Consider the following 14,720-nt stretch of genomic DNA (forward strand, 5'->3'; position numbering starts at 1 on the left):
AAGGTGGAAAAATATTTCAGCAAGATCGATTTGATGTCAGGATATCACCAAGTACCAATCGAACCCTTCGATGTGTGGAAGACTGCCTTCAAAGCCAAGGAGGACCTTTTTGAATGGTTGGTTATTCCTTTCAGGTTGATGAATGCTCCTGTAACCTTCATGAGGCTAATGGATGACATCTTGTGGCCATTCACCAACTCATTTGTAGTGGTATCCTTGGATGACATCGTGATATTTAGCCAGATCTGGGAAGAGCACCTCCACCACATCCGACAGGTTCATCAAACACTGCAGCAACACAAGTTATGTGACAATTTGGAGAAATACACTTTTGGCATGACCCAAGTTCAATAACTGGGATACATTATTCATGAATAGGTGGTGTATGTGGATCCAACAAAGATCCAATGCATTCGGGATTGGCCATCTCCAACCACTCTAACAGAGATCCACAGGATTTTGGGTCTTGCCAACTTCAACCGAATGTTTGTGTTGGGATTTTCTCATATCACTTTGCCCTTAAGTCAAGTCACCAAGGGAGGAACGAAAGAAAAATTCTTTTGGTCTGAATCTCAACAAAAGGCATTCACAGAGTTGAAACATGACCTCTTCTCAGCATCAGTGATTGTATTACCAAACTTGCAACAACCATTTGAGATTGAGAAAGATGCCTCTGACTATGCTATTGGGTCAGTCCTTACTCAACACTGGCATCCAGTGGCATATCACAGTGAGACACTTTCAGACACAGTCCGGAGGTATCCCACTTATGACGAAGAGATGTATTCCATTGTGCAAGCCTACCGATAATGGAAGCATTACATTTTAGGGAAGCAAACGGTCATCCACACGAACCATCGGCCCCTGCAGTTCATATAGATGCAAGGGAAGTTGTAGAATGATCTCCATCAGAAGTGGTCCAATTACCTACAATAGCTCCATTTGAATATCAAGTATAAGAAGGGCGGCACCAATAATTTTGTAGATTGCCTTAGTCAACCAATGATCATGTCATTAACCACCATGATCAACTCTTGTGGGCACGAGACTTATCACTGGCCACTTCTCTGCAAACGTTACCCAAAATTCAGCCACATATACCAAACACTCTTGGAGGGTCATCATGTTCTAGATTTTCACCTCCAAGATGCCCTATTATGCCACCTAGGTCACCTTTGTGTTCCTTCAAGTGAGCGTGCCAAGATGAGTTGGAAAGCAATCTACAATCGAGCTGTTGGGCATTTCGTGGTCGAGGAAACAGTGGCATTACTGCAAAAGTATTTCTATTAGCTGAATCTTCAACAGGATGTCAGAAAGTACATCAGATCTTGTATTGCATGCACCATTTCCAAACCGACCATCAAGAAGCAAGGCCTCTATACTCTGTTGCCTACCCCTAGTCGACCTTGGGAATCCATATCCATTGATTACATGTCGGGCCTTCCTTCTACTAAGCATCGAAACAACTGTGTTTTTGTGGTCATCAACAGGTTCTGAAAGATGGCCATTAAGGCACCCTGCAAGAGGAATATCACAGCATAAGCCACTGGTAAAATATTCTTTGAATGAGTGTGGGTACACTTTGGGATCCCATAATATATCATCTCAAATTGGCATACTGGGTTCCTTAGTACATTTTGGTCCAGTCTCTGGTCAATGCTGAACACCAAACTCACTAAGTCCATAGCCTTCCATTCCCAGACTGATGGCCAAATAGAGGTTGTCAAGAGGATGAGTGTACACATTCTTTGCATGTACAACTCAAAGCATCCATGCACATGGGATGAGAGCCTCCCCTCTGTTCAGCATAGCTATAACCGGGCTCTCCACATCTCAACTGGCCATAAACCTTTTCAAGAGGGCTTGGGATTCTAGGCACTATGTCCCGCTGATGTGACCATGCCATTTGCAGTTGCTCTAGAAGATTCGGCTCATGTCTAGTCCGAAACAAATAAGGCAAACAAATTCATTGATCACATCCAACATATCTGTCAGTAGGTCCATGATATTTTGGAGAAATCAAATTCCAAGTACAAGCAGCGACATGATCAACATCGGGTGCTACACAATTTTCAGGTGGGCGACAAAGTCTGGTTGCATTTGCAAAAGGAACGCCTTACCGAAGCCTATGAAAAACTAAGACCACTCGACTATAACGACATGACCAGACCTCTAAGTTCTAGTTATGGAAGTCAGGTCTGCAAACCAAAATGTTGTTGATATCTCTCAGGAACACTAGATCACACATATGTCAACCAACAACCTCTAGTGATTAGACCCTAAGATGGAACTTATTTTTAACTAATCTCATAGCCTAGCTACATGCATGCCATGATGTGCATGTGGCGAGAAATCTCCATACACATGCATATTCCTTCCTTCAGGAAGTTGCAACAAAAAGTTCCCAGAACTATGCATGCAGCCACAAAATTAGTGCCACAATTTTAGGGCTAGCGTATACGTTACTATCTAGAGTGTCCCAGAACTTTCCAGATTCAAGTCTAAGGAAATCACAAGTCTATAGAAGTTGCAATAGGCTCAAAAATTGTCCAAACATAAAAAAACATATGATAAATAGTTTTTCAAACATATAGTAAACATAGTAGCTATAGTTCATGAATGGATATCTGATCATTATCTCATTCACTTGACTAGACAATCATCAAGAAGGCTCATTTCCCTCTCAAGCTAGTTGCAACAACACTTGTTATCCCATGCTATCATGTAACCATACAATAACTTATCAAATTATGAGAAAGATCCATAACGAAAGCACATGATTTACCATGCCTATAACACCCATTTAACCATAAAGAAGCCATGACAAACCAGTCATGAAATCAATGCATGTGTTCATTATTATCAATAAGAAATTAATACATAAATACATATGAAAATGCTAAAAAGTCATGGAATTCCATGTACCACTCAGCCATAAATTGGGATAAACCAAATCTTTCTTTCATCCAATCACCCCCGTTCCATATTCCAAGAATGAATGAGGAATATTGTGGGATAAACCAAAACAAAATCAACCAGGTCATCTAGATGCTACACCACCTCAACTCTCAACAACAATGATTTCACCTAAACCGTTCTAGAAATCAACAAACCAACATAAGCTTGGATGCATCAGAGTTTCTTCACCACACCCAGAGGAATTTCCATGTGTCCACCCACCTATCAAGGGATTCCCTAAGAAAATCATCTCAACCACCAACCCTTTGGATTTCTTGAGACCACCTCACTTGGATCCAAAATATTACGGAAAAGCTAAGCTCAAACCAAGAAATAATCCCATCACTCCATGGCTATCTAGGAAATGGCAAGGCAATACGGAAACCAATCTCAATTTAGGCAAAACACATGCTAATGATAACAAATGAACCAAATAATCAAATTTTTACCATGAATTCACATCCCAAAATGGAAACTTCACATGCAGCCTATTACCTGTAAAATATTCCTGTTGGAGTTGTTGTTCCAACTTTTTTGTTGAGCTTCCTTCCTTCCCTTTGTTTATCCTTTTCTTTCTTCCTTTCTCTCTCCTCTTGGACATCTCTTTCTCTATGAAATTGATGCAAAGCTAAAAACTAACAAGAGCTATGGATTGTTTCTCTGATGTATTTTTATTATTGATGTCTAATGTCTCTTCCTTTCCTTTTTCATTTTTTCTTCATTTTCCCCTAATTTCCCTTGCATGCAGATTGTTTTCTCTTCATCTTCTTGTTCTCCTATTTTCCTTTATTCTTTTAATTAATTTCCATTTATTACCTCTTTGCCTTTGCTAATTTCCATAACCATTAATTAACCACATGTGACACCCACTTTAATGTTTTTCCTTCCATTCAACTCGGAATACATGTCCCATGAACTTGGCCTTATTTTTGCCTCTAATTTCCTTTATTACATGAAACCTTAACCCAGAGATGTTACACATATCCCCATGAATCTCCTTAATTCTATCAGGTTCTTTGTTTTTGGTCATTCAATGACATCCTGAATATTCTCCTGATGGACTTATGCTTCTCCTACACTAATGATATATCTAAGATATAGAATACGTTTCATTCCAAATTCACTTTTCGACTCATTCACAAAACATTATTTCTCCTCTAATACGTTGAACACCTCATTCAAGTGAATCAAGTTCTCCTCCCAAGTTTTGTTTTAAATAAAAAGATCATCAAAGAAGACCAAAAGAACTTCCATAGAATCTCGTAATGACCATACTGGCTTCTAAATTTTTTCTCTTGCACGTATTTGTCGTGCACTGTGCTCTAGTGATAAATTGATCTTAACTAAACCTTAGAGAAATACATATCTCCATGTAGCTAATCTAGAATCTCATAAGCCCCAAGGGCTAGCTCAGTTGGTCAAAATCAGGGCCTCACCATCGGGAGGTCACAGGCTCCAATCTCCCTAATGCCCTTGGGGTCAGGCCTTGCTAGTGGGTCGTGGGGCTAGATTCCCTTTGGGGTCGATCAACCCAGATATTTTCGTGGACGTAGTGCCACCCATTGACCAGGGTGTCCGTGAACCACGGCCTAAAAAAAAATAATCTAGAATCTCATATATTCACGTTATTGGTTAACTATTCTTAATATTATTCTTTGCTAAGGGCCTTTTCATCTATACACATCCTCGTAGTCCCATCTATCTTCTTGACTAGTACCAAAAAGGTTACAAATCCTTGATAGTATTCTCAATTTCTTCATTAAACTTCTTGGGGTGCTCATATGGTGTGGTTATGACTAACTTGGACCCTTATTCTAGTTAAATGATGTGCTCAAATCCCTAGTCCAATGGTATACCTAGTGGGATAGAATCATAAACCCTCTAGTTCTTGTCCAATAAGGCTTACATATCTGCCAACTAATGTTAGTACTATTCTAATCCATTTTTTTATGTGACCATAGAGTGTGCAACCCAGGTTATTTCCTCATTGTGAAACAACCTCAATCTTTTTGGTCATGGCTAGCTTTGGAGATCCTATGGTAGTTTCCCTGAGAAATGATCTTTTCCATTCTGATGTAACCAATTCAATATCCATGGTGTTATAGTCCTTCTAGTTCCTTCCTGTCATGATGAGCCACTACACTCCCAACACCACATTGCTATCAATCAACTCTAATACCATTTATAGTACCATTTGAGGCACTTTCCTTAAGCATGTCATCTTATGACCTCTGCTACTTATACATCAAATCCTTCAAACTTCTTTATATCCAGATGCCTTCATGTAACCAAGGTTGCATCAATGGAGTTATGGGTGGAACCCTATTAATGACGATCATGACACACTACCCTTTGATGACTCCCCTTAAATTAAAGGTGTTGTATCTGGGAACACATGAGAGTTTGTCTATAAAAACTCATGTCTCTTTCCTGGTTGGTGATTCATCCTCACTATTGTTGTTGTTATGATCCTCTTCTTGAATTTCTTCCTGGTCCACCACTTTATTGTTATCTCACATCACTTCTATATAGTGAACCTTCCCTTTTTCCATGCAGCTATTCCCTAGAACCTAAGGTTCCTTATACCTGAAACAAAGTATTTTCCTTCTCAAATGATCCTTCGATTCTTTGATTTTTTCCTTGCCACAACTTCTTATTATATCCAAGGTGGGAAAATTAACTTGGTTGGTTCCTTTTTAGCCATTGCATCCTCCATATATCTTGTTTTTGGAATTTCCTCTTGAGTCGTGTTAGGCTTAAAATCCTTTACCCAGTTGTTCAATGGATCACTTAAGGCTTCCAAGAATAACATAACCAATAGGTTCTAGTATGTGTCTATCACCATCACCAACATTCTTTGAAACACCATGATATAACTATATGGGATCCCTATCTACTTAATTTGTGCTAACTCTCTGAAGTGTAGCTTCAGATCCTTCTTATAAAAAATTTGGACCAATCCATCTTTAAAATCAAAATAGGAGTTGATGTTGGAATGATCAAGTATGGTTAACCCTTGGTACCACCATTCATGTGATTCACCCTCTAGATGTAGTCTAGCATACTCGATGGCTCCTAATTCAATCATGGGATTGAGTTGAAAGTATGTGTCAAGTTTATACACCTTAGCTGTAGTTGTGCCTCCTCATATCCCATCGAAAGTTGGTAAGTTTATTTTTATGGTTCTCTTTGGAATATCATTGTCCATCCATCACTTGTTATAATCCCTTAATCTGCCTCTATGCTTGATGGAAAATAATATTGGAGTGATATTTGGGTCTGAAGGCCTACTCCCATCGTCTAGTACTCTCTCATGTAATCCAAAATGTTTTCATCCCACTTTTGTTTGTTATCTCCTATTGAGCTTCCACCAATAACCTTTTAGGAACATATTAATAACAAAGAAACATTTCAATGTGGGAAAAGTAATTCATCAATAAAGTATTTTAATGCCCATGTAATATCTCTATACATATATTATATAGTTAAAAACATTTATGTATATATAGTGTAACATAATTTAAAATTAAATATTATTATTATTATAATGTCACTATTCTACACCTAAATATTTATTCATATATTTTCAAGACATTGATTCTATTTATGCATTCAAAAATTTAAATTAAGGAATGAAAAATTACACCTAATGATATGTATATTTCAAGTTTTATACATAAAAAGATGTTTACACTTCAATATTCCTAAATTGGAAAACTTTCAATCATTTTTCTAATCATATCTATCTATCTATCTATCTATCTATCTATCTATATATACATATATATATATATATATATATATATATATATATATGTATATATATGTATATATATGTATATATATGTATATATATATATATATATATATAGAGAGAGAGAGAGAGATTTATACTAAATTTTTTTCCTTTTTTTCCAGTAATATTCTTGTTAACAACTTAACAACTATGGTGACCTTATTGAGAAATAAACATGTTCGTGCTCTATTCAAATATATTTTCTTTGATGTGCATGTAGTCCTTAAACCAATCACCTTCAGTATTTGGATGCATGTTATTGGGAATCTCCAAAGTACTCTAGGGTCTAGCCATTGTTAAATTAAACAATTGGAAAAGTCTAAAAAGGTATTTAATGATTTTGTAGTTATTATAAAATATTAATATTATTTAAAAATAAACAAATAGATAATAAATAAATTTTTTTAAGGGAAATTATAAGTTTAAATTTAACAACTAAAGCTTGTATAACATCCTAAAGTTTAGGAGTCAAATTAATGTATATAAATTGTCTCTTTTTTTTAATCTTGGGAAGAGCTTAATGCACTAATTTGATGGCTAACTTGATAACTACCTTAGTGCAACCATATAAGTTAAAGCACTAGTGAATATTGATAGACATCAATCCATAATAAGCATCAAAACAATTACTTAATGATACATGACGGTAAAATTAAAAAAATCATAAAAATGATTTAAATTATAAGTTTATTTTAAATTATTTACCCCGATAGGGGTGTTTATTTTGGAATAGGAATTCTAGCGTTTATTTTTGTCGGTTAAAAAGTTTTTGTTAATCCACTCAAAGATTACAACATGATTTCCAAGTGTTCTCTATTATTCTGGCCTCACTACTACTAGATTTGTTTTTCAGAAGGGAAGCACAAAAAGTACTTGCGAAAATCCAAAATCGGGTAAGAACCCAAGAAGGGAAAGAAAAAATGCCCAAAATACCCCTAATATGAAGATAAAACCCACAAACATTAATGAGCAGGATGATTTGTCAAAACTGGATTATCTGGTTCATTACCTTGTGAATCTAGAGGCCTCGGGTAATTTTGAGACATGGAATTCAATGTGAGTCAATCTCCCCTCTAGGTGTTCCATCCATTTTCACAATGTCCTTTTTTCTACGTTAGAGTGAAGCCAAACGATCCTGCATATTCCAATGATTGTCCTGCAAATAGTTAATGAATCCTATGACCTCATTACGATCATCATGGAAATTATGTCCTAGATGTTCCAAGAGAAATGGTGACATCACATAGTTCAAAATACAACAAGTGAAAAGGAGGGTGAAGAAGAACACGTATAGGAGAGGGAACACAATGATGGGCCACCTCCTCTTCTAAATTCACATCCACTCCACATTCTCCCCCCATTTTGCTAGCTTCCCTTCTATGCTTGATTCTTTTCCTTCTAAGTCCAAGCCATCTTCATGCGTTACCATGTTGCTTGTACATATTCAATTAAACCCCAACCCACTAATTCCAAACTCATACTTCCAACAATATATAGAGATTAAGCAGAACCTGTAGACGTCAATGCCCAATAATAAGGTTCCAACAATGACCAGCCTAAGCCTTTCTTGAGAGAGGGAACCCCAAACAAGAGCTAACACTTTTCCTTTCAAAATTTCCACTGTATATTACAACTAGCCTTTGCCTCTCAATGACTACGACACTCACCAAAATGATATGGCAACCCCTACGGTGGAAGTGTTGTTCTCAATGATTTGGAGACAAACCAGTAGGCCCAATTATCTTGGGCTAGAGAGAGAATTTGTAGCTGTCCAACATAGGTATGGGATTCTCTCTTGTAGAAGAATCACTAAAACACAAAAAAACTTTGAATAGGACACTAGGATCTCTGTATCCTCTACCACACCGATGTCTAACTCTTCCTTGTATTGGAGGGCTTATACTTTCTAAACCAAACTCCAACATAATGAAATCAAATCCTGTGACCCCAACACAAGCTATCAATCCCTAGTTATGACCATTATTGACCTTGAGACGTTGAAAACCTTGGCTTCCCTCAACTAGAAATGTGTGCAAAAAGATACAAATATAGCTAAAAATATCTACCCCCCAAATGAATAAAAATGTTACACTACGAATTTCAAGGAAACAACGGATGATACTTAGCAGTGTGTGATGCAAATCCCCACTTTTAAGACCATCCATTAGCTTCACAATTCAAGATGTGTCTCCTCCACACTGAACCCTAACAATGCCAATGAAAACTCCAGCTAACTACCTCACTAGGATCCAAAATTTGGCACTCCTAGCCACGAAGATAGCGACATGAGATTCCACCCCTGCATTTGATATTCTCTATTGTAGAAGACAAAGGTCGAAGAAGCATGCAGAGGTTGGCTACCTATGAAAAGTCTTTGGATTCTTCAACACCCTCACATATGCCCATATGCAAGCTTGCAAAAATAAATAATATTGTCACTAACCCATCTATAAAGCCACCATCCCAGATCTTGAACCTTCCATGCATAATGTATTGCATGTCATCAAAATGTCACATGTCCTTTGTTTCATGTACAAAAAAGGGCTAATCCCCCTACCTGATCCCCCATATGACCATTGTCATACACCCCATCAGGGGAGGAATTTTAGAATTTTAATTTAATTATTAATAATTATTAGTTGGAACTTCCACGAAATATCTTAGAATATTTGTGCTAGTATACACAAATAAAACATTGAAGTTTATTTCCAAAGTACTTATCTTTTGTTTTTGTTTTACTTTTTTAATTAAATTCAGTAATTAAAATGGATGTCATACAAACAAGTGTCATATAAATTAAGTTATGGTCTTTTGGGTATGTGGTATCGATAACTCATGGTATTGGCCAATGATATGTAACAAAGCCTATTTACATATTAAAAATTCCCATGGTAATGTCGAATAAATATCCACAATTAATAATCTTGTTCTATGTTAAGGTAGGTTATATTGTTTCTTATTTTGGTAAAAGGAAACATTCACTTTCAATTAGTATTGAATTTTTTAAACAAATTCTATGAAGTTTATGAAAGTTTTGAAAAAAATAAATATTTAACTCAATATTTTGAAAATAAAAAATTATTTTTTAATTTTTTAAATGTGAATCATCTTTTCTAGTTGGTTTATGGTGGGTTTTAATTGAATTATGAAATATAAAAATTATATTATAAATAAAAAATCTACAAAAACTTATATTCACAAGTGTCATAATAATGATTGTTATTGCAGTATTTGCACAACAAAATGCCATATCGGTAGCTACTGACCATAATTTAAGCAAGTATTTGCATAAAAAATTGTGTGCAACTACCCACATGGCGTTTTGTTGTACAAAGACTACTAAAAATTAGTTTTCAAATATATTTTGGAAACAACTACATTACAGAGACTACTAAAAATTAGTTTTCAAATATATTTGGGAAACAACTACATTTTGATCTTGCATGGACGACAATAACCTGACAATATACTAATTAAAAAATTTATAAAGGGATGGATCCCCAACCGAAAATGAACTTCACTGGGTGTGTTCTAGTGAGTCAAAAAAATACCCCAACCCTCCACTAAGTTAAAAGTGCACACACGAATCCACCAACTAATGGCGGCAAGCACTCAAGCATCATAGTATGAGTTTGAAACATCCACTAAAATACCGTCTAATTGATAAAAATACTAGCAGTTGCCCTAGATGTTGCAATGGAAATGTCGTAAGGCATAAATTCGAGAAAAATCATGACAGAAGATCACTAAATATATTCAAATCTAGTAAATAAAGAGAAATCACTTACATAATGCCAAATTTATAGATTCTATAACATTAGATTGCCTCTCAATCTTCAAAGATGCTATTTCAAGTTCAAATAGGAAATATTTGATAAAAAAGTTGCTCTTTTCAATATTGAATTATCTCACTTATCAAAATCTTAGAGTCTTTTACCACTTTCTCTTAAGGTGATTGAATTTTCCTTTTCTTATCCTTCTTAAAATATTTTGGGAATTTGGATTGGTTTGTGACATATGAAGTTTATTCAAAGCTTTTTCCTAATGCTTCAAGCAAATAATTTTCAATTTTTTCTTCACATTGTTCAATCGAGATTCATTGGAAAAGTTATGAGCCTACACCATGCCTAATGGGGATCCATCTTGGCTAAGACAAGGGAGTTGGAAAAGTTATGAGCCTACACCATGCCTAATGGGGATCCATCTTGGTTAAGACAAGGGAGTTAATTGTACGAAGAGCGTTTTATGATCCTTTGTGGTTTTATGATTTGAAAAAGCATTCTTTAAACTATTGTTGTATTAGCCAAAATTGAAATATTAATTATTTTTTAAACACATAATATAAGCATATTAACCCAGATTGACTTCATAAGTCATAATCAAGATATGTATGGTTCATAGTAAGAATGAGATGAATCATTCTACTTATATTGGTAGTCAATATTTTTAAAAACATTTGCAATGTGTTTGTTTTGCTTCCCAATATGATTATTCTTAAATACTTTTTAAACCCTTAATATAAACATGTGATGATAAGTTTAAGTGATTGTGCTTTTTAATATTGTTATAGAATTGACAAATGACATGTAAAGATAATATTATTCATATTACATGATGTGTAATTCAATTGACTTTAACATATTAAAAATAAATAAATAAATTTACTATGAGTTATAAATAACATAATTCTATATCAAATTTATATAGAGAAAAAATAAAATAATTTAAATATTTTTTTTCATATATATATAAATAATTTAAAGTATGATAGGATTATTAATTCTTTCAATGTTTAATACATAATTGCCATCAATCTACTTATATTTGTAGTCAATATCTTTAAAAATATTTGAATGTGTTTTTTTTATTCACTGTATTATTATTATTAAATATTTTTTAAACTCATAATATAAACATATTAACCATGATAAGTTTAAGTGATTGTGAGACAAAATACAATAATTTAAAAATTCATTTTTCGAATATTATATATAGATAATTTTTTTCTCCTTAATTTAAGGTATGACAGGTTTTTTATTTCAAAATGACACAAGTAGTATAGGATGAGAGTTGTTTCGAGAAAGAAACAATGTAACTATTTTTATTAATTTATTATTATTTAATTTATTAATATAAAATATTGTTTTAGTAATATTATGAAGCATCTCCTTCTTATTGGGATATTATACATTATCCCATTGAGTATGAGTCGGGGTCATAAATGATCATACCTTAAATTAAGGAGCATTTATTATTTTTCATTTGTAATGTTAACTTTTATTATATATTTTTTTCGGGAAATGTCCATGATTAAATAATAATAAAGAGTATTAGCATATATATATAAATATTATAAACAAAAGTTATGAAGAAATAATCTTCTCATATTTAAATATTATAAACAAAAGTTATAAGTCATTCAATATCATGATTATAAATCACAATACTATACTCGTCGATATATTAAAAATTACCTCAAAGTAATAGTGTCTTTTTATTTTATACTATAATTTTTTTTTGCATATATTAAAAAATTAAAAAATTTAATCCATAACTTATATAAATTTGAATTTTATATATATATATATTCTATAAAAGTCTAGAGTTTTATCTGATATTCATTAATAATTTTAAATCAAATTCATTTAATTAATTAATTAATTATATAAAACAATAATTTTCATATTATAAAATTTACCTCTCAGCTTATAAAGACGCAGACACTTGAGTAAAAAATGCAGGCACGGAATTTATAGTAGATACATTCACATATGCTTACACGAAAAAGCCAGCGCATTCATTCATACTTATCCTCCGCAATTCATATTTATCCTCCCCAATCGCGAACACAGAATTGTAAAAAACAGATGAAACATATGTGTACCGGAGAAAGCTAGCGTATACCTTCATATTAATCACTTTGGCCATAAAAATCTAAAAAGCAAATGAAAGTGGAAGAAAAATCCAAAATATACAGAAACCTAAAGCAGACATGCTAAATTATATATAGAAAACCCAAAGTAAAATGCCAAAATATATATACAGAAACCTCAAGTAGAAATGTGAAATTATAAATACAAAAACCTAAAGCAGAAATGTGAAATTATATATACAGAAAACAGAAACATAAAGCAAAAATAAGAAATTATATAGATCCAGTAGAATGCGAAATTGTATATTGACCGTGGGGTAAATACATTTATATATGGAATTAATATTGGAATGAATACCAAAATAAAACCAAATTCATAAATTTGAGATTCCTGGTCTGCATATCTGAGATAATGTGGGAGATATCTACATAAGCGCACATTTTCGGCTCTTTGAATAACATATACACATTAAGTATACAGTACCAGCGGCTGCATGCACCAAGTGTAGCGGTAGTTGCTTCGGCTCCGCCATGGGAACAAAGGACAACAGAATGGTGTTGTCGGAATCTTTGTATTCCGAGTGAAAAAGGCGCATAAAGCAAAAAGAAAAAAAAGAAGTATTCCAGGCCGATCCCTTCCTCAAACTAAGATGTAAAGATTTCCCCAATCGCGTTATCAGTGCCAATTCGGAGGAGTTCGTAAAGATCATTTCAGTTTCTCGAGATCAAGAATCGAATTCTGTAATTGTTTCATCTCTTGGAAAAGCAATATCTAGTAAGCGCCAACTTGCCAAGAAGAAGAAAAGTCCATTAGACTTCGATGTAGCAGAAATTAAGTTGAAATCACAAGACGCTGAAGATATTTCTGTCAATTCACTCTAATTAGAAACTTATACTGAAGAGTTAGGTCCAAAGAAGATTTCCGTTGAAGAAGAGAAGGTTACAGAGAAAATTTTGGATCATCGGTCGTTGGTTCGAAACTCCACCATAGGGATTTCGAATTTCAGTACATGAGAAACGATTATAACAGAGATAATGGCACCAAACATAATAACTATACTGACGTTTGGAAACCAGTCAAAACCCTTGCTTGCAGAACTCGAGCATATGGTAGAAACAGTTAAGGTAGTTTCATAGCAAGTATATACCATGCTCATTAATTAACTGCGAGACAGTTCATGAGGGCAGATCATCCATCAAGTGAAGCTGTTATGAAATCATCCGATGGCTAAGAATGTTTTAATCGTCTCCCACCAGAGCTCACCATGGAGAATGATGCAAGGTGGCATTTAGGAATGTCTCTTTCAAAGGGAACACTGTTAGTTAATCATAAACTTAAACAACGATTCTGCATGCGGAAAGAACTGAAAAGAATCGTTGAAACTTAATGCCCAGGGATACGAATTACCTCCAGCCATTGGTTTAACTCTTGATGCAACTTCTTTCTAAAAAAACCACGCTCCAGCTGCCCAAGCAAAAAGAAAAGAATGCAGTTGATTCTGAAGGCACTTCCAAGCTCTGCTATCTCAGCTAGATGGTGTAAAAACTGAAGGGGATTGAGATGAGAGCTTGGGGACCAAACAGATGAGTTTATAGCTAAGCTTCCATCAAGCTTCTAATAGCTATGTGTTAGATGTCCCACAGATCAAGGCAGAGAACTCGAATCAAAGTAATGGACCACTTTAGTAGCTCCCAATAATAAATTTAGTAATTGCAGTTGATTTTCTTAACTTAAGGAAACTACTGCAGTTGGTTTCCATAAGTTAAGGAAAGACTGCAATTTAAATTCCATAATTGTAGGCAGCAATTGTGCAAAATTAATGGAGCTTAACATTCTCCCACTTGGTCCAGACTTCCAAACTTAATGTCTCAACTTAAAAACCATTGATAATCTGTATTAAGTAATAGATACATGAATCATGGCGATAAGTCCTCTAATGACGAGTATTATCTTCCATGTATTACTATGCATTTATTCTTATTAAAATTTATGTGGCAACAATATCTTAATGAATAAACCTTATGTTTATTCTTGGTCCTTCGTAAATGAATTTTCTCAAATCAACTTAAAGTGCACATAAATATGAGAAAAAA

Source organism: Pinus tabuliformis, chromosome 1_2, assembly GCF_031772625.1.
Source record: "Pinus tabuliformis cultivar Carrire ecotype Pingquan chromosome 1_2, CPIR1, whole genome shotgun sequence".
NCBI lineage: Eukaryota > Viridiplantae > Streptophyta > Pinopsida > Pinales > Pinaceae > Pinus > Pinus tabuliformis.